The sequence below is a fragment of the Augochlora pura genome, chromosome 10 (assembly GCF_028453695.1).
Source record: "Augochlora pura isolate Apur16 chromosome 10, APUR_v2.2.1, whole genome shotgun sequence".
In the NCBI taxonomy this organism is placed as follows: Eukaryota; Metazoa; Arthropoda; class Insecta; order Hymenoptera; family Halictidae; genus Augochlora; species Augochlora pura.
Genome location: NC_135781.1, coordinates 34,733,545 through 34,752,625, shown reverse-complemented (window position 1 = coordinate 34,752,625; position 19,081 = coordinate 34,733,545). Strand labels below are relative to the sequence as shown.

The following is a 19,081-nucleotide window of genomic DNA, read 5'->3' as shown; positions in this document are numbered from 1 at the left end:
ACGATTGTCGATGGAATTGCTGATCGAACGACTTGCATTATTAATCTGCCCCAGGCTGACTCCGCTAAAGCCATATTTATTTTAATGGTGCGCATGGGCGCGCTCTCGTTGCATCCCTAAACACACGTTGAACTATTTCGAACTTGGCGAATCATTCAAATAGATTTCCATTTATCACTTTCAAATCCGAATGCTCGAAACTTTCCGAATCAGCTGTAATTCGCACATTGATTCTCACGCTAACTGACCACTCGCACTCTGCATCTATTTCTACCGTAGCTTCTGTCTTCGAAGGACATCGCTGCGAGTGAAAGAACTCCTCTTATTTATTTAGCAAATAAATAAGATCTGGTAACGCGACGTTGTAAATTGTTTGAGCGCGGAACAAAGACAAATTGCCATTGCAACAACTAAAACGTAACTCAGATTTTTTGGTAATGGCTATTCCATCTAAGCTAAACCCGTTATACCTGCTTTTATCAGCAAATCGTTCCAATACATTTAAAAACAACTGAACATTCAATAACAATGGAACAATGTTAATTGCAAATATTTAATACAAATCATTCGAAATATGCCTAAATGTTCGAGACAAGTGATTCGTCGTATAGAGTTGATATCAGATATGGAAGTATGAGTATAATACAATTACATAACAACTATTTGTGTGTCTGTAACGAACAGCAAGTGAATCGTTATTTTAATAATTGAGATAGATACGAGCCATTAAATTTAAAAGTATTGTCGTGTTCGAATACTGTGTATACTAAAGCGTGAAGGACAAGACTTGTTGCAAACTTGTACAAAATATAAATTGTCTGCACCGATTGCAAGGGACAGTACAATCGGACAGTGTAATCGGTTAGAAGCTTGTTTCTTACTTTGACAATCTTAACAAGTTATGAGGAATGCATCAGTATTTTTAAATATTTATACGGAGATTTCGCGAGTCTCCGAAATAAGTTTCTGAAGTAAATCTGAAAAGCGAGAAGGATTCGATCGGTGCGATTGCTCGCAAATGAATGGGAACGGAGGGTTCGAAGAGATGTATCCATCTCCGGCTGTTCCCTAAAGAGGAGACAGGCAGGAGGCGTGGTAAAACGGGCGCGTGGACGCTGCTAGGCTTGAATTTTGTCGACCACGCGAAAAAGGACAAAGAACGGGGCCTTTTATTCGCTGGATAGACGCGGATAAAGACGCGGAGCTGGTACGCCGCGCCGTACAGGGCGCATCCCACACAGGCTGTACAAGACAACGCTGCCTTGCTTAGGCTACCTACGTTACACTCCGATAAAAATTGATTTGCACGGGCAGCCAGCGCGGCCACCGCTCTCGTCGTCGTCGTCGCGATCGAAAATGCGGCGACCGAGATTTTTCCACAAAGTCCGGGAAAGCGCACGCCATTTGGTGGTACCAATCGCGACGGTACTTTACAAATATTTTTCCAGAAACTACCTCTCACAGAAATGTCATCAAAGTCGGTGTCTTCAGATTTGATATATTTAATGATAAATCAAACAAAAATTGATCAATAAATCATTTGATCAACGAAACTGAAACGAGAAAGTTCAAATCATAGTGGATGGTGTTGAAACTCTTTTACATTCTAAATATTCCATCACAATTTAGTTTACTGAAATGTATTGCAATAGTTTTTAGGTAGCGGCGACAAAGACGGTGCTAATCAACGTAACTGTGAAAGAAATCGTGGTGCAAAGGTTTACAACTATCAATTGTTATTTCGTTTCTGTACGTTTATGATATTATAAGTTGAAACAGGCGTTTATTGCGTCATGGATGTAACGCAGTTAGTTTGGGGCCGCTAGAGCTGCGATCGGTACCAGCGTGCGCCGTATTTGTCCCGAAATACTGGAAGCTAAAGGAAACCGCGTCGCAGTTCCGTGGCGTTGGAAAATATGTAAAACGGTCCGCGGCTCGAAAAGCTGCGAGATGCGCTATCTGGGACGCGTAAATGGGAATGTCAACTCGACTGTGGGAATTGCGGACGATGGTTCGCAGCTGATGGTTAGCATTTTCTTTGTGCGAGAGGTTTAATAAGTAGTTCGTGGATATTTACGTGGACGTCGCTGGGTTTCGTGGGCGAAACTCAAGGGGGTAGAGTCGCCTTTGTGTTCTCTCTAAAAACTATACATCCGTGAACTCCAATGAATATTATCGTTGAATTGAAATCATTTAATATACGCATATAGTTGTACGCAGCAGCACTTCGTGGCTTGCTGATTTTCAGAGTGTTAACTGTCGTGTGTTTGCGACGACGACGACGACAACGACGACGACGACGGTAACAAGCTCGATCCTTTAACGATCGTTTCCACCCGCGAGTAACACAGAAGTTGTTGGAACCGATACGTGGTAAAGTTTTATTAAACTATCGGTGACGCGGTCTGCATATCGAATTGTCCTTCGATCGATGATTCATTGGTATCGAGCTGACTAGTTCTAAATAGCTTTTCTCAACGTAGGCGAGAAATATTGGCCCCGATGGTCGATGAAAAGAAAGCGATTATCGCGAATCAAGCGATCGGACTCGTTCGAAATGGTTAGCGACCGGTGGGGTAGCGGAGCCGGTTATCGTGGAGTGACCAGTTGTCGTGCCTCGGCTTCTTTTTCGGGTATAATCGACTTTATATTCATCGAATGAAATACATTCGATTCTTTTTTATTGAAAAATAAACGAAATTATTTATCGAGAGACGAACAAAATAAAAGAAACCGGAGAAATTTAACACGTCTTACTCCATAAATATAAAGCTACATTTATACTCGAAAGCAAACTAAAAGTACAGCCATTGGTTATCCCACGGTAATCGGGTCCACCCTACCTTAACTGTCCAATGGCGCTTTTCGAATCACGGTTGAATAAATTAAAGGAAAGCTCTTGCTGTCGTTCGTATAATAGAATACTTAGAAAACCCGGAATTGAATGGAGTTTAGGAAAATGTAGGACTTCCGAGGATCGATATTTTTCTACCTGACGCGGAATCTTTCGACTACGATCCGTGCTTACAACGAACGTTTCCGTTTCCTCTGAAGAAGAATGGAGAGATTCGGGATCCTCTTTCCTTGATTCTACCAAACGCAGCAGAAGCCTTTGTGGGTTTGAATTTCATTTCATCTTGCTATTATATTCCGCGAAAATGGTAACCCCGGCTGGTCGCTGGTAGCTTTTGAACCAGTAAACTCGTGGGATGACCTTGGACGGCACCTCGACGATCATCCGAAATAACCTGTTCGCTCTGGAAGCTACAAAGAATGTTAAAAACAAGTTATCAGCCTACTTCGCCTATCGGTAGGATGAATTCGACGTTTAAAAGTGATTATTCTTTTTTCTAAAAGCCTTACGATTTCCCAGATACCGATCTTTGATCATTGATCGATGATGGATTCTTAATGTCTTAATGCGGGCATTATCGCCGAAGCGCGCATCTCGAAGGCCACGGAATTGTGGGTCATCGAATTCATAATTGCGTAAGCTAAGGTCTATGATAATTATGAAAGAGATCGCTATGAATAGAACATGGAAAATATCGTGTCCCACTTGAAGAAATCAGGGTGACCTAAAATCCCTCGAATATATCCCTTGCGACATGTAGGACGCGTTTTTCTTTCATTTTTCGTATTTCAAAAGTCAGAGATTTGCGATTTCGTCGACGCTGAGGCGCTGAGACGCCGAGACCGATCTGGACGCTAACAAGCGGACGAAAAAACGGAAGATGCGGGATAATGCGCAAGAAAGGTGCCCCGATGCGGCACCTCATCCCTGCGGGACACGTACGAGGAAAACAAGCTAGGATCTCATATTAGGAGAGGTCCTCGGATCGGGCAACTTTGCCCAATCGTCTCCGGCTCGCAGAGTTCCGATGTCTGAAACGATCTCGTGGTTAGGCTGCCGGATCTGTTATCGGAACCCCTTGTTCCCTGTTCCCTGTTCCCTGTTATCGTGGGATCTATCCAGGAGCGATTTCGCGGATCGGTATTCTACGTTGGAGCCGTTTCCGCTATTCTTAGACCGTAACTCGGGGAAATTTTCAGCGTTCACGATCTCCGCCCTACCGTGCCTTGGCACCGAAATTTATGAGTTTATCGATTCGCGAGAATCACGGGCAAGACGCGCGCAGATACTCGATGAAATTCGTTCTCCTCGGCTTCCCGCGTCTACTCTAACCTACTCTCTATCTCCTACGCACACGTACGTACGCGCATACTTGTGTATCGGTGCAAGTGCATTTCGTGGGAGAAAGAAACGTTACGCTGCAAACGGATCGGTGGTTATAGAGATATGTTATCGTAGGACGGATTCGACGAGCGAAACCCGATACGCACCAGGTGTGCTAAAAAATGTGCCCGCTTCTCGGACAAAATTCTCTACTCGTTGCATCGAGTCTTCTTGCGCAACTTAACTAAATGACGTGCACGATATTTGAACTTAACATGAACTATTACTAGAAAAAGGGAGTCTTTCCTCTTATTAAATAGCTTATGTATAAAGCAATTTCATTAGGAAATTATTATAAATAATACTTGTACTTGTGAGTAAAATTGGGCGATCGAAACATATCGATCCGAACAGTGCCAATGTTTGAACCGCTTTAACTTTGATAGAAAAAAATCGTACAGAGATGAATCTTCTTCCATTTCAAAGGACAAAGTGTCTCCGCGAAGACACTTTCTTACCTGAACGGTGATTTCCGTTTCTGGTCGAATTCGAGCGGGCAAAACTATCGAATAAATGACAATGCAGGTCTCGGACAAAGGCGGAGGGGGCGGAGAAGAACGGAATTAGGAGCTCGGTCGAGTCGAAAATTACGAGAAAGCAAGCCGCGGCAGTATTCTCGCGAAGAAACTAGAACGTCCTGGCGACGACAATCGAAACCGCCAATTGTTGCGTTGAATTTGTCCAGGACGATCGTCGTTCCCGTTCGTAGATTGAATTCCCTCTTTCAGAGTTTTTCACGCTTTCTACACCCGAGGAAAAAAATTGTTCGATCGGTAGCGATACATTTGCGAGTCAAAATCCGAAATAATTATACGCGGACAATAGAAAGTCGTAAAACGGGTGAAAACGAAAGTCCGTCGAAGATCCGCTGCGCCGCACCGCGTCGGTGTGAAATCGAAAGAGGAAAGTATCGAAGAGGGAACGACCGACTCCCGGCGAGATTGGTTTCGAAAATTAATTACGATACTACGTTGTATCACGCCAAACTGTTTAATTCGCACGAAGGTGAAAGTGAAACCTTGAATTTTCTTTGCCATTCCCGTGGTTTTTACGCGACTGTAATTTTAGGGAGGGAACCGTCTATCGAATATCACCCTTCGTCCTCGATTGACTTAATTATTTTCTTTCTCCATATTACGGGGTTATAATCGATTATGGGGAATCAACTTTATTGCTTTTATTCTATTAACCCTTAAATATGTCCATTTTCACATTCGTATTTAGTTGATCGTGTATGAAATATACAAGGTTCCGTTTTCGTTTCTATTGCTACTTTCCGCACGCCCGCCTCTTGTCCTAGATTAAACTTATCGCTAATAAAATACTGCTTATCCTGATAAGGCTGCTCGATGCGTTTGCAAAATTGTTGTGCGTCTAATCCACGCAGTATGGAACGCATCGCATCGCATCGCATCGTAGATGAGGTTCGCATAAATTTATCGCATCGCGTCAAATCGCGGGAAGGCTTCGCGTACCACGGAGTTACGCTAGCGTGACCCTAATTATTTTTTTCCACGTTGATAGTTTGGCCGAATGCGCGAATAAAGTATGTATACTCGAGCTGCTACCACTGCGTCGGCTGGTTACGAGGTCGGCACTATGACGGTGTACATACGATCGCTACGATAATAGTTTCAACGATGACAAGAAATGCCATGCACGCATATCGCCCACGCTCCCATGAGAAAAAAGAGACGCCACGGTCTCGTAGTCGTGATTGGTCGCGAAGCTGCGATGGAAATATTTTCCTCGCAATTTCATTTGCTCTTTAGAAAACGAAAAATGTCTGAAAAATGATTAAACGCTGAATCCGACACAACACGTGGCATAATTAGCATAACCTGGTAGATTAATTGTTTAACAGTTTTCTAGAGACCTTCTCAAACATTATATTGTGATATGTATCGTGGAATTAAATATTCTTAAGAAGTAATTAAATAATGAAAACACGCCAATTGTACATACGTAAAACGTTAATTAGAACCAGGTAGTTCATGCTCTACATAAGATCTTTAAATAATTCTTCTCACCGTGGATATCTGAATTGCGCTTCTAGAACGTTGCGTCCGCCCACGCGATTATCCAAAACGGCTAATAATATTTTGGATTTCGAAGCTTCGAAGCGTTATCGGTTGACGCGTTCAAATATCGTGCCGAAACGTTGAATTTCATCTCAATATCATGCGAACGCGTCGAAACCGGCGAAGGTTTCGTCGGCCGACAACGGAAGCAACGAATGCAGCTTCGAATCCTGACCACGTGCATAGAATCAATCGGTGCACGCGACGCATAGGAAATTCGTCATCCCGCCATTGTGCGCGATCATTATACCGCAGCAGGGCACGGTACGAGTCGACAGCGCAGACCGAAAATATCGATTGTCTACGATCGGGTCTGCCGGTCACGTTTCAATGACAATACAAAAATGGGACGGTCGTTCGATAAGGAACCGACCCGCGATGCCGTCCGAGCGATACATCCTCCCGCTGCGCCGACTCGATCGTTTCAACGAGTTTTCGAAAATCGCACCGCGTGTCGGCGCGAATGGAATTTTCATGAACGGGGAGACGTTGCAGGGGGAATTTTGACGGATGAAATTGTTACAGGTGAAATCGTTGGAAACGGAATCGCCAGCCAGCCGCCTCGGGGCCGTATAGAGGCTCCGAAATAACAGCGCGCGAAGTTAAATAGACCAGAAAACATGAGAAACCGTTGATCACCGAGCAAGAACGCGAATGCTACAAATTATCGTGGCGTCGTATTCGGTGGATGCACCGAAATATCGTGTTCTAATCTCTATTCTTGGTGTACGCCTCCCACATAGCGCGACAAAAATGTAACTTCGGGGCACACGCGCTAGATGCGCTCTCTCTCTCGATGATCTCTCACCAAATCAAACATTTCGTCCTACTTTTCAGGAAACTCTCTTGTCTTTGTCTCGGCGCTAAGAGTCTGCGACTGGACGCGCAATGACTAATGGACTTGCACGAGTCGCGCGCGCATTATCTTTACCTTGAGTCACGGGATCTTTTTGTCTTGCTCGTTCACCTGACGGTGTCTCCATCCAGTTAATAATCCTCGAGAATGATTGGTTTGGCATTGAAAAAAAACTCTTGATTCCGGGAATTCGCTCGATCGCCGATTCGTCCAGTCGCCAGGCGGACGATCGTCGGCTTTCAAAGAACGAATGGCAATGAATTGTATATTATCGCGCGCGCCCCGCGTTCTTGTTCTTGTCGTTAATCCGTTGTTTGTTCGTCTGCGTTCGTCGCACTTTGCGGCAGAGCACGTTGATGCGTGTTTTGAACTCGATAATGTTCTAGGTGGTGCCGAGACGAATTCAACGACCTACTATGCCATTACCTTAGACCTTGAAACAACGATAGAATAATTCAAGCCACGGAAAGCGAATTCCTAGAGCACTGTGCGGCGCGGTTGCAGCGAGAGCGGAACTCTTAACCGGTTGTCGATGAAAACGCGTCGGCAAATGGATCAATGTTCGCGATGCAGTTTTCCATGCGCGTCAAGCGCTACCGATTTTTATTCCGCAGCGCCTGAACGATCGATATATCCTTTCTCCGTCGTCCGGATAGCAGAGACTCTAGGCTATAATCGCGCGTATTACGTAACACGATCTCAGGAAGGTAGGAATAAACCCGAAGCGCGATTTGCGATGCTGCAACGCAAATATAGACTGAGACTGCAATAATAGTAATGCTCCTCCGCGAGATTAGTAATCCCGCGCGAGCAACTTGTGTGGAAATATCGAGTTTCTTGAAAAGCGGTTACAAGATTAACCGTGGGATTTCATTTACTCTTCCGCTCTCGAGCATCGGCTGTTTCCTCCGACAGTTTTCTTTTTCTTTCTGCATTTTCTTGAACAAGTTTTATCGAACGAGAGAGAGAGAGAGAGAGAGAGAGAGAGAGACAGAGAGAGATGGTATCTCGAGCCATCGCGAACTGCCCCGACAAATGACGACCGATAGACTGATCCGCATTTTTAGCTGCTGCTCGTGCGCCCAATCGTGAAAAACACACGGGGTGAGTCACCCAAGATTAACGCCCGAAGTATCTCCTTCGCTCTCGGTGCTGGATTGAAACGGTTTCGCGAGCAACTCGTGCTCGATTCGAAGTGGAAATGCAACGGAACGACCTTTTACTCGAATTTACTTATTTCGATGAAATTTTTAGCAGCATACAAGCGACTAAGATTTACGGAAAGCGTTTTGAAAATTTTCATTACCGGCTCGGATGAAAAAGTTGCTAAACGCGAGTAACAGCTGGTTCTTTCTGTCACTGCGTTTATGAGAGAGTGTACAATGTATATACCGCGGGGACGACCGAATGTAAAACGCGTGTTTGCGTGTCCGCGACGCAATTTCCCCCAGAAAGTAGAGTACGCGGTTGTTTTCGTCAAGACGGAAATGCATCGGTCGTCCCATTGACGTTTGCGACAGGCTGTTGACACGAGTGTCGCAAATATCTCAACTGTTTTCCGCAAAGAGATCGACGCGACGTGACGCGACGTGACGCGACGCGACGCTGCGTCGCGGCTCGAGTGTCCGCGCGCAGGAAGAATCGTTGCATCACGATCCCGTGGATCATCCTCCCGTGTCCCGCCCCGTATCCCGTGAATCATGTTCCGCATTTAATTGCCTCGAGTGGCGGGCCGACTGCGCTCTGCGATACGTTTAGAGAAGCAACATCAACCCCGCATAGAGTCCGGAAAAGACGGAAAGAAGACGAACGTGTTTCGGGTTCTATTTTCGCCGTCCGAAAGGTCTCGTATTTCTGACGACTCGGAATGTCGTGGTTCCCGTTCGATCGGCGAGACACACCGTCCTCGTCGTCTCCGGTCCGGCCGCTCGATTTCGAAAAATTCAAGGCTGCCGCGTGCGTCGGCCAACAAAGCGTCCAAAGTATTTTTTCGATCTGTTTTGGAAAATTCTCCCGCAATCGGAACACCGATCGAGCTTTTTCTGCACACCAAGAGTTAAGCAAATATTGTCCTGGCGACATTGTGTACACGCCGCCCCGACAAACCTCCCGCGCTTATTTAGATAACTCGTGGTTGTTTGCGAGGCTAATTTACAGATTCTCGATAAATCCGGTCGAAAAGAATGAGCCACCGCTCAGCAATATTTTCCCCTGCCTCGTGGGGTTATATCTGCCGAACGGTGTCGTCGGTGTATCGCCCGGAGTCGAGTTTGTTCGTTGCCTTTTAGCGACGGTTCATTAGTTCGGTTAACGCCTCCAATCGATAAGCGGACTCCGCGAATTACAGCGCCTTTGCGCGACGAAAACTGTTCAACGAGAGATCACGGGGCGTTGCTATTCCGTTACGTCTCGTCGAGACGACGCGACGCGACGCGACGCGACGGTTGCGGACAATCTAATTAACGGAGCAACAAATCGTGAACAGCCGGTGCAACGAACGCCGAAGAGACCTTGTTCACGCGCCGTTCTCCTACCTAACTCTAACGAGGACAGAGGAACCGAGAGGAGGTCTGAACAAGGGAAGAGAAAGTCTCTTGAAAAAGCAACCGGCTCGCGGAAACTCCCAGGAAAATTCGCTTTTTGTTGGGGAAAACGCGTCTACCGTTGGCGAGCTCGTTCCCTGATCTTGACCTTCGAGTCTACGGACGTTAATCTTTTAGAGCGATTTTATAGCGATGTCTTACATCATTTATATCGATCCAGTAGAGGCTGACCAGCGAATATTGTAATATTGTTGGCAGGACAAGGAGTTTTAGCTCTAGAAAGATTCTTCGGGGTAGCCATCGACCTCGTAATATCTTTAATTTGGCTAAAAACTTGTATACTAAACATTGACCTTATATATATATATATATACTATGAAACGTATAATATGTGTATGTATGAGTTAGGGACAAAGATAAAACATGAGTGTTTAACAATTACAAGCCAATGGCAATTAACAGTGTGTGAGAGTTCAAAATGACGTCACTCTGAAAGACGCTTTAGGTTTTCTTACCAGGATGACTCGCGCGCTAGTCATTAGATTGGTCACACTTTGATCCAACTTAAAAGAATAAGACGAGGTAAATGTTTGTCCCGCTCGCAACTTGCACGAATCTGTCGCTATACCGACGACGCATGCATCAACAAGAGACAATATCGGGTGCAGTTTCATTGGACGTATATTACAGTAATTAGTTGTCTAGAAAAAAAAACAAGAAGGGGTAATAATTATTGGGTAAAGGCGCATTTTCAGGATGACGACGTTCGTCGTAAGAGATTTTGCTCGGTAAATGGCGTTCTCATGCAAATACAGCGATATTCTTGGGGAACGTTCTGGTTTGTTTGTGTTGGACACAGGGGTTGGCGGACGTTTTATTGCGACAGTCTGAAAAGCGTCTCGACGCTCGCGCTCGCTCGGTTCGCTCCCTCGCGTGTTGCTAGGATAAAAAGCGCGCCACCCCTCCTTCAATGAATCTCCTCCGATCAAATGTTTTCGGATTCTCCAACGCGGAATTTTCCGACGCCCCAACGATCTCGCGAGCTTCTATGACCCGACGCATAGCAGCGGTCCAGGGAACTGCTTCTCATGACCAAAAGTCAACTTCCGAATCTTAACCATTTGCGTTATAACACCGAAATCAATTTTCGACCAAGACTTCGAGTTTAATAGACTAAATATGAATGTTTCGAATCGTTTGCAATCGAGCGGCGACCCCCGAACTACCGCCTACAGTTGTCATCATTAGATTAATGTAGATCGAATACAAAACATGATAAAAATAGCATCGAATCGAATTTGATTATTTTTCCTATAGTCGTGCGTGCTTGATAACGATCATCAAAGTGTCGAGTTTCGAAGTAACGCTGACATAATTATTGCCACTAAAAAACGAATCAATGGCCCACAGTGCGTTACTAGATTTTTCGTTTAAAATATTTCTATGGTTACGGTTCTTTGTCTGTGCTGGAAGACACTCTCCGGAGGACACAGTGTCCCGCGTCCGGAAGCGATCACGACGAGACGTTCTTGACAATGTAATCTCGGAGAAGGAACGCGATCGCGAAGAAACGGTGGCTAGGCAAGGCGTTGAGCGGAGAGAAAAAATGGATCGAAACGAGAGGAAAAGCAATAGAATGTCGGAGGATAGGGAGAAGTTGGTAGTATTATGGGGGCCGACGGACGGACGGACGAACGTTTTGTTGGGAGAGTTTGAGAAGCGTCTCGACGCTCGGCGCCGTCGAACAGCCCCCGACTGTGTTCCGGTATATATGTATGATCACACCCCTCGGTACGGCGTGGTATGGTGTGGCGTGGCGTGGCGTGGCGTGGCGTGGCATGGCGGCAGGAGCTTTGTCCTGGGAAAGGATTGACGTCAGCAGCAGAGATCGCGTTGTACACGCGTACGGCCTTAGAACCTGGGGATATCTTTGCGCTCGGAAGTCGCCGTTGCTTTCGCGTAGGGTGAACGACGCTTTTGCCGAATTTATTAACGCGCCCACAACGTGCTATCGTTTTCGACGATATCTCAACGAGATGATGATGGTAATAATAATAGTAATATACTAGTCAATAATAGAAGTGATGGTAATGATAATAACAAAAAGAAAATCGTAGTTTACAGGAGAAGGGTTGAGTGGAAACACGTACAAGAATACACAGTTGGTAGCCGAATACGTCACGCGGTCGAACGAAAACGAGATTTCGTCTAATTATTCCGATGCCCGTCATCAGCGAATCATTTTTCCTTCGCTCGGCATCATTGTATGCTAAACGACTCGGTTTCCCGCGTCCTCGAGCTCCTCGCCCGTAATTTAACGCGATGTTTTGCATTGTTGCGAGGCGTCCCAATTACGATAGCATCGTCGGCCCGTGTATCCTATTCGGACGATCGCGTGAAATTTCCACCGTGGCAATTATCCGCAATTACCATCGCGTCGCATCACGTCGCGTCGATCGCAACTTCTCGAACGTGTCCCGGGTCCCGGGCGAGACAGCCTTCGGTCGTTCGCATAAAACCGTGAGATCGTCTCTCGGCATGGTGTCCTTTATATGTTAAACCGTGCGGCTAAACTGTGCTCCACCGGGGATTATGATCGCGGCTATGATAGAGGGGGATAACGAACGACGTCCCCCTCCCGGGTTCAATGGTTAATTGAAACTTGTTACTTATGCAAAGTGTATTGTGCACCGTGTACGCACCAACGTGGAAGGAAGAGTACGGTCTAAACGCTCGAGTGCAATACCTTGAACTTGATTGTACGACCATTTATTTTCTTTGTGAAAGCACCGATATTAATTAATTAATTAATTAATTAATTAATCGGCGACCCTTCTTCTTCGTCGTCGTTGTCGTTGAAGGGTCAGAGAATTGTCGGGTACACACGCACCGGACTATCTTCGTGCTCTATGGGTGTAGCTATGAGAGATGCCAATGTCGATCGTGAACTTGGCATCTCTTCGTTCAGGTTTAACAATACGTTTAGCGCACAGTTTGTTACAATGCAAACGTCAAACTGTCTTCTCGAGTTTAAATAGACGCGCGTAAACCATTACAAATAATTTATTAAATTGTTGAAAATCGGCGACCTTTTGTTGACGCAAGACATGATTTACACGAACGAGGATCGAAGTAAAAGTACATTACCGACATGGATAAAACGTTGACAATGCTTGATTATAAATCTAATTTTAACCGTTGATGCAACCGATACCGACGTTTCTCGCATTACATAATTAAACGGACGAGTCGTTTGCAACGACTTTTTACGACTTCTGACCCATCGATATCTTCTTCTATGTCTCATGGCACGCTAGTCGCAACTTCTACGATCGAGGAATTCAACTTTTACGAGCCGTGTATAGGATGTTCCGAAAAAAAGTACAGCGTGTCCTATATACCGTATAAATATTGAACAATCCTCTTTTAACCACCCTGTGCAGATACGATTGTGCCACTACCGTTTTGCTAGCGCGAGTTGCAGATCTCCGTGAATATTAGTTTCCGCGTTTCCTTATCGTTGTCATCGACGCCAACAGCCGATTACAATCTCGTGACCAAATAAGTACAAAGGCTCGCACTCGCAGAAATGGTATACGATCAGGAAGGATTATAAAAGAAACGTCGACGTGAATCATCGAGTCGGGTATCCACTGGCAGTGAACCTGTCGCTCGTTAGAAAATGAGATAGAAAACAGCAGTCCGATAAGCGTTATCGGTGCTAAGCGGTTATCTGTCTTTGTCCAGCGCACCGCGCCGAGCTCGGCTTTATCGTCAGCTTTGAATTAGCCCTTCGCCGGTTCGTCTTGTGCCAACAGCGTATACCACCCGATAAGGAAGTCCCGCCGTCTCCGATTCTTTTTATCGGAGCTCGCGTACCACTTGGTCGAAGACTTTCCTCGAGGAAACATCCGTAACCGTTCGAGCAACAACCACTGTCCGAAACGAACAGGTGGATAAGAACAACGAGACGCGGGACGGCGAGTTTTGATTCGCAGAATCGATCTACCGCGTCGATCTCACCGATGACAAGTGAAATCAATCATACGCTTTTAGTACGACTTTTGTTCGCTGAATTTGTCTGGTGGAATTTTTAGGGTGGTTTTCAAAAGAAGATGAGAGTCAAACGAAGGAAGAGTTTAAATCGTTTTGATTCACTATCGTCGGATAACGATCGAGCAACTTTTTTCGGGAAAGAGGATTTCCTAGAGAGCGGCGTGACGTTCGCCCCTAGCCAGCGGTCTCCTCCGATATCGAACGAACGATTCCGGAGGATGGTGCGAGGTCGGACAGGCGGCGGCTGCCGCGATTGCCCCAGTTCGTCTTTAATTTACGCAAAGACTTTCTTGGGTTTCTTTTTTTAACGCTCAAGCGGTGACCTATAGGCTCGCTCGTCGAAACGCGCTTTTTCCCGTTGTGCAACGTCCAAGCTCTTCGAATTCGTGCGAGGATTCCTCGACGGCAAATAGAATGCCGTCTTCGCGGCAGCCGGAGACTACCGAATCGGTATCGCTACACGTTCTCTTCGGGAATTGTTGGATGTTTCGTCGAAGGAACGAGCGAAGTCCAGTTTCTAGAATTACGCCGTGGTACCGGCGGATATGTGGAACAGATTACGCATAGAATCGTTTTACAAGACATCGGATAGCTATTGCGTACGGATGCGCGTGGGCAGCGAGCAGCGAGCTGCGAGCAGCGATTCGGTTACAAACACTACGGAATCTATTTCCAACGATCGATACTCGTTCCGATAATTGCGGAGACCTATCGTACTCGTTTCCAAACGCGTTTTGCAACCCGGTTCGTTTTCCACACAATAGTATTTCGGCCGTCCGTGACTTCTGTTCCCATTAATTGTACTTTCTTATCGAACCGAATCGTTGGCGCGCTGGGATTCGCTTAGACGACGATCCCCGATAAACGATTCGCGCTACCCGAACACCCGTGTTCTCTAATTGCACGCTAATTGCCGCGAGGCAACGTACAACCATCGCAACTAATGCAATTCCGATTTGCTGCCAGAAGTGTTCCGGAAAAAGTGTAACGGTGTTTCCTCGCAGCTGCACTTTCTTTCTTCCGCGTGCGTGCGCGCAAAGGTTCCTCTCCGCTCGAGTCGACTAGCCGAGACATGGGGTAACTAACGAATAGCGGAGCCAATTATCGTGGGCCAGTTTGTTTTGAAGTTTTTAAGCACGATTAACGTTATACTCATCGAACGAGACGTTCACCGAACGAAAGTACTCCTTCGTTCTATGCGTACTCGGCCCGAAGATCGTCTGGCGTCGTCGTTGACGAATGCGCTAATTGTCGGGGAAATTTAAGAAGCCCCGCTAATTGCGACGCTGACGATTTCTTTCGTGCTCACTTTCTACCGCGAGGGTATTCTCGTTCATTCGTCGCCCGGAGCCGGCAGTCGACCGACCATCGAGTTCGTTAATTTCACGCCGCGGATAATGAGATTTGTCAAGAGGACGTCCTCGAGTGTTCCTCTGAATTTTTTAACAAGACCGCCCCGCGCTGTTCAACCCATGGGGATTTATTTACCCTTCTAGAGAAAGCTGCGTGCGATTGGACTGCTTTTTTTCTTGCGATGCGAACAATTTGATTTGACGACTTCAACCTCCGTTTGAAAACTTTGAAATACTTGGAGTTTGAATTTTTCAGATTTTTCCTACGAATCGAACCGCTCGCGGCGCGCGGCGCGCGGCACCGGTTTCGCAACGAAAGTCCCACGCGCGTCGAACGATCCAACGAGTTAATATTCATCCGCGTATAATTAGTTTTCCGTCGGCGGACATCGATTCCGGAATTAAATCTGTTTCGCAATCTGAATGGGACTCGTTCGAAGACGGAAGCGACGATAATAGACGATGGAGCGTATGTACATATATCGCGGTCCCGCGTATCAGAGAGACACGCGTCCACGTTCGTCCAATAAAATCGATGCAAACGAAAATAGTCGCGTGTGCCCGTGGTCGTTCATCGAACGGACGGCCCACGTGCTTGACCGGCGATGTGCATATTATTGTGCAGAATGCGACAGAGCGAACGTGTAACGGCGGGTATCGTTGCACGGCCGGCAATAACGCGGCGAGGTCCACAACCTGTTCGCTCGTCTGCTGCTCGTCTATCGGACTCGATACCGCTAATTGCCGTAAATTTATGTCCTTTGGCGTCGAGCGAGACGAGCTAAAAGAACGACGCGAAGGGGACGGCGAACCCGAGCCGGCTACTATCGCTCTATTGTCGGCAAACATCAAAGCGAGATCAACGAATTTTGTCGTATACACCTGACGATCTTTCTCTTCTGCCGATCCTCTCTCCCTCTCTCTCTCTCTCTCTCTCTCTCTCTCTCTCTCTCTCTCTCTCTCTCTCTCTCTCTCTCTCTCTCTCTCTCTCTCTCTCTCTTATTGCCGTGGCTCCTCGAGCAATAACGCGCAAAACATTCGGTTGGCGCACAGTGAGACACGAGCAGCCACATGACAGCAATCAAATATCAATTTTCGTGTAATTGTAACTTGGAAAATGATTGATGTTACTACATGAGAAACAACTAATTACGTTATAATTTGACGAACTCCATTTTTGAACAGTAGCCTTCGTTTTCTTACGACCGATGATTAACGCATTCGGCCCGCTATTTAAAGTAGAGCCAAATAAAAACGCTAATCATAGAATGTTCAATTAATGAGTGAAAATTAGCGAATCTCTATTGTCGCAATAACTCGGTTGTCCGAACTGTTTTGATCTTCGACTTTTCGGAGGAACGAGATGGTTCTACCGTACATCCGTTTCTCCTTGTTTTCCGATTCGCAAGAGTTATCGCGTCTCTCGAATCGGAGAAAATTCATTGGAAAGGCAAGATTCGAAAGAAATCGCATACGTGTTCAGCTTCGGTGACACTGGCAGCTTGTTCTGTTCTTGATCGACGCCCACGACGCGTGACGCCTGCAAAATTGCTGGTCGCGTCGCGTCGCGTCGCGTCGGGTCGCTCTAGTTCCACGAGATCGCGTCTCTCGCACGACCACCTCGGGCATCGTATTTATAGAGGAACACTCACCTTCTCTTTTTCGGTCACTCTCCGAAACGAGTGCTCCCCGTTTGTTGTTCTCCACCGGCCGGAATGGCTCCTATTCTTTTCCATGCGTCGACGATAAAAAGAGACCTGTCTCTTAAACTTGGAAAAAATGACTCGAAGAGAGCTTTTAACAAGGCGAAATATTCGAAGAAAATTGATCTAGACGGGGTCAGAGCTCGAGTCGGGTCCCCCCGAAACGAAAGCAAAGAGAAAATCTGAAAGAAGGTCGGGGCGTACGCGAGGCGTGTCTCTTTGTAGTCCGCGGAGCGAATAGTGCCCGAACGAAAGTAACGTCTGCGATCCATGCGGACGGGGGCGACTCGTACCATCGATTTGCATTATCGAGTTCCGAGCAAAGTCGGAGCCCGCGGACGACGTCGTCCAAACATCGATAACCATTTTGAGGCGGCCGCGGTCTCGCCGCCGACTGCTGGCGGTTTTTCTCTGACCTAGAATCGTTTGCGCGGACTGCACCTAAATATACGGAACGCGAAAAAGTCCACGAACACGTAACGGCGAACATAACAGGTCGCACGAATCACGGACAATGAATGCGCGGTTCGATTCAATGGCGTTCCGTGTTTCTACAGCGTGACTTGCGACCACAAAGAGACCCGGATTCAACCGCGCTCGGTATCGCCGTATACGTGTAACGCGATAAATAAATGCTTATCCTGCGCTTAAGCGAAGACATTGCAAACTTCCGTTGTTTAATAACAACGCGACGTACCGAGAAGATAAAGAACGGTTACGCGAGCGAGCGAGCGAATCTCGTAAATGACGCAACGAGGATCTCGAGAAATCTGGAAACGCGATTAACCGTGGATCGAAGCATCGGTTTTTATGCAACGCGAAAAAGCCCACGTGTCGGAGTTTCTACAGAATATGTACACCCTCGAGAAAAGCTCTTGCTCGTACGTGTACATCGTCGACCGTGAGACCTCGTCATTCTTTCCTGATCCTTGTATGAAAAGGTTTCGACCCGCAACTACCAAGTAAATAATAACCGAAGGAAAAATTGTGGAGCGTCGCCGTTCGAACCGGGGCAGATCGCCGCGTTTCTGCGCCGTTTGTTATGATATTATGTAGAATGAAGCAGGAGGGAGCGAGAGAGTGGCTTGGTTCCAAGTGGTTCCAAAATGTAGCATGACACCTTGGTACAGAGCGGTATCGCGCGTTGCACAATAGCGTCCCAAGACTTCTAATAGATAACCCAGTGAACTGCTTGCCCGGTTGCGCTCGTTCTTCTTCAACCTACGTTCAGCGCTTAACATTCGGGTCACTTGCCTGGCCAAGCAAGCGTCGCAGGTGACAGAAACTGATGAACGGTAAATTTCGATAGGCCTTCGATAACCTGACGAAACGTTCTTACGCGGGACCGTATTCGCCGGAACTTTCCGATGAAGTCGTTCAAAGGCAAAGCTCGATAAGCCGAGAAAAGAAAAGAAAAGTACCAGGGGGCGTAAAAGCATTCGCGTAGGTACATATAACGTGGACGTCGGATGACGCTCGTTTGCCCTGACAATTTGCGATAATGGCCGGAACAGCTGATCGTGACCGCACAACGAGAAACTATTCCTACGCTGCCGACGCAGCGTGAAACCCTGTCGTATCTCGATTCGCATCGCTCTTTCCACCGATCGAGTTCCACCGGTCAAGATTATCCCGTTGAACGCAATTTAAGGAAATTAACATCGGCCCCCGTTCGTTTGCGTAGCCGGAGACAAAACTGTTGGCCCGCGGAGTCGAAAACTGTTAGCCGACAGTAGTTAGCCGAAATAACCCGACAGTCGCCAATCTTCTTTCTTACTGCTCCTTTCCTGTCAAGTTCCTTCGAACGTGGAAATTGGGTCGACGCTAATGCAGGCTCTGTCTGCAAAAGAAGTTTAAATGGTATTATTATCATTATCATTGTCATCAGTAGCATTACCACCACCATCACCATCACCATCACCATCACCATCACCATCATCATCGACGGAGAGTTAGACCAAACAGCATGACGTCTGTAACCAATATACTAGCTCGAATTGAAAGATCGCAGGCGCGCTCGATCGCCCCGTTTCGTACACGTGACGGATCATTTTGCGAAACGCAACGTAATACAGAAGTAACGACAACTAATGGCCGAGATATCTGCATGTTTATCGTTGTTGCGTCACTTAGCCGAAAGGTGGTTCGCCTCACAGCTTATTAGACACCTCCGAAACAAATTAGGAAACGAGATGCAACCGCGTCTGCGGTCGCAGAGCTACGCCGTTTTCGCTGGTTAGTGGCAATTCGCGG

General features: G+C 46.7%; 1 protein-coding gene across 1 annotated transcript in view; it reads left to right on the top strand.

Moving 5' to 3' along the window:
- Mical (Molecule interacting with CasL) overlaps positions 1-19,081 on the top strand; it is a 43,817-nt gene that overhangs the window by 1,656 nt on the left and 23,080 nt on the right. The gene's annotated exons all lie outside the window — the stretch shown is intronic.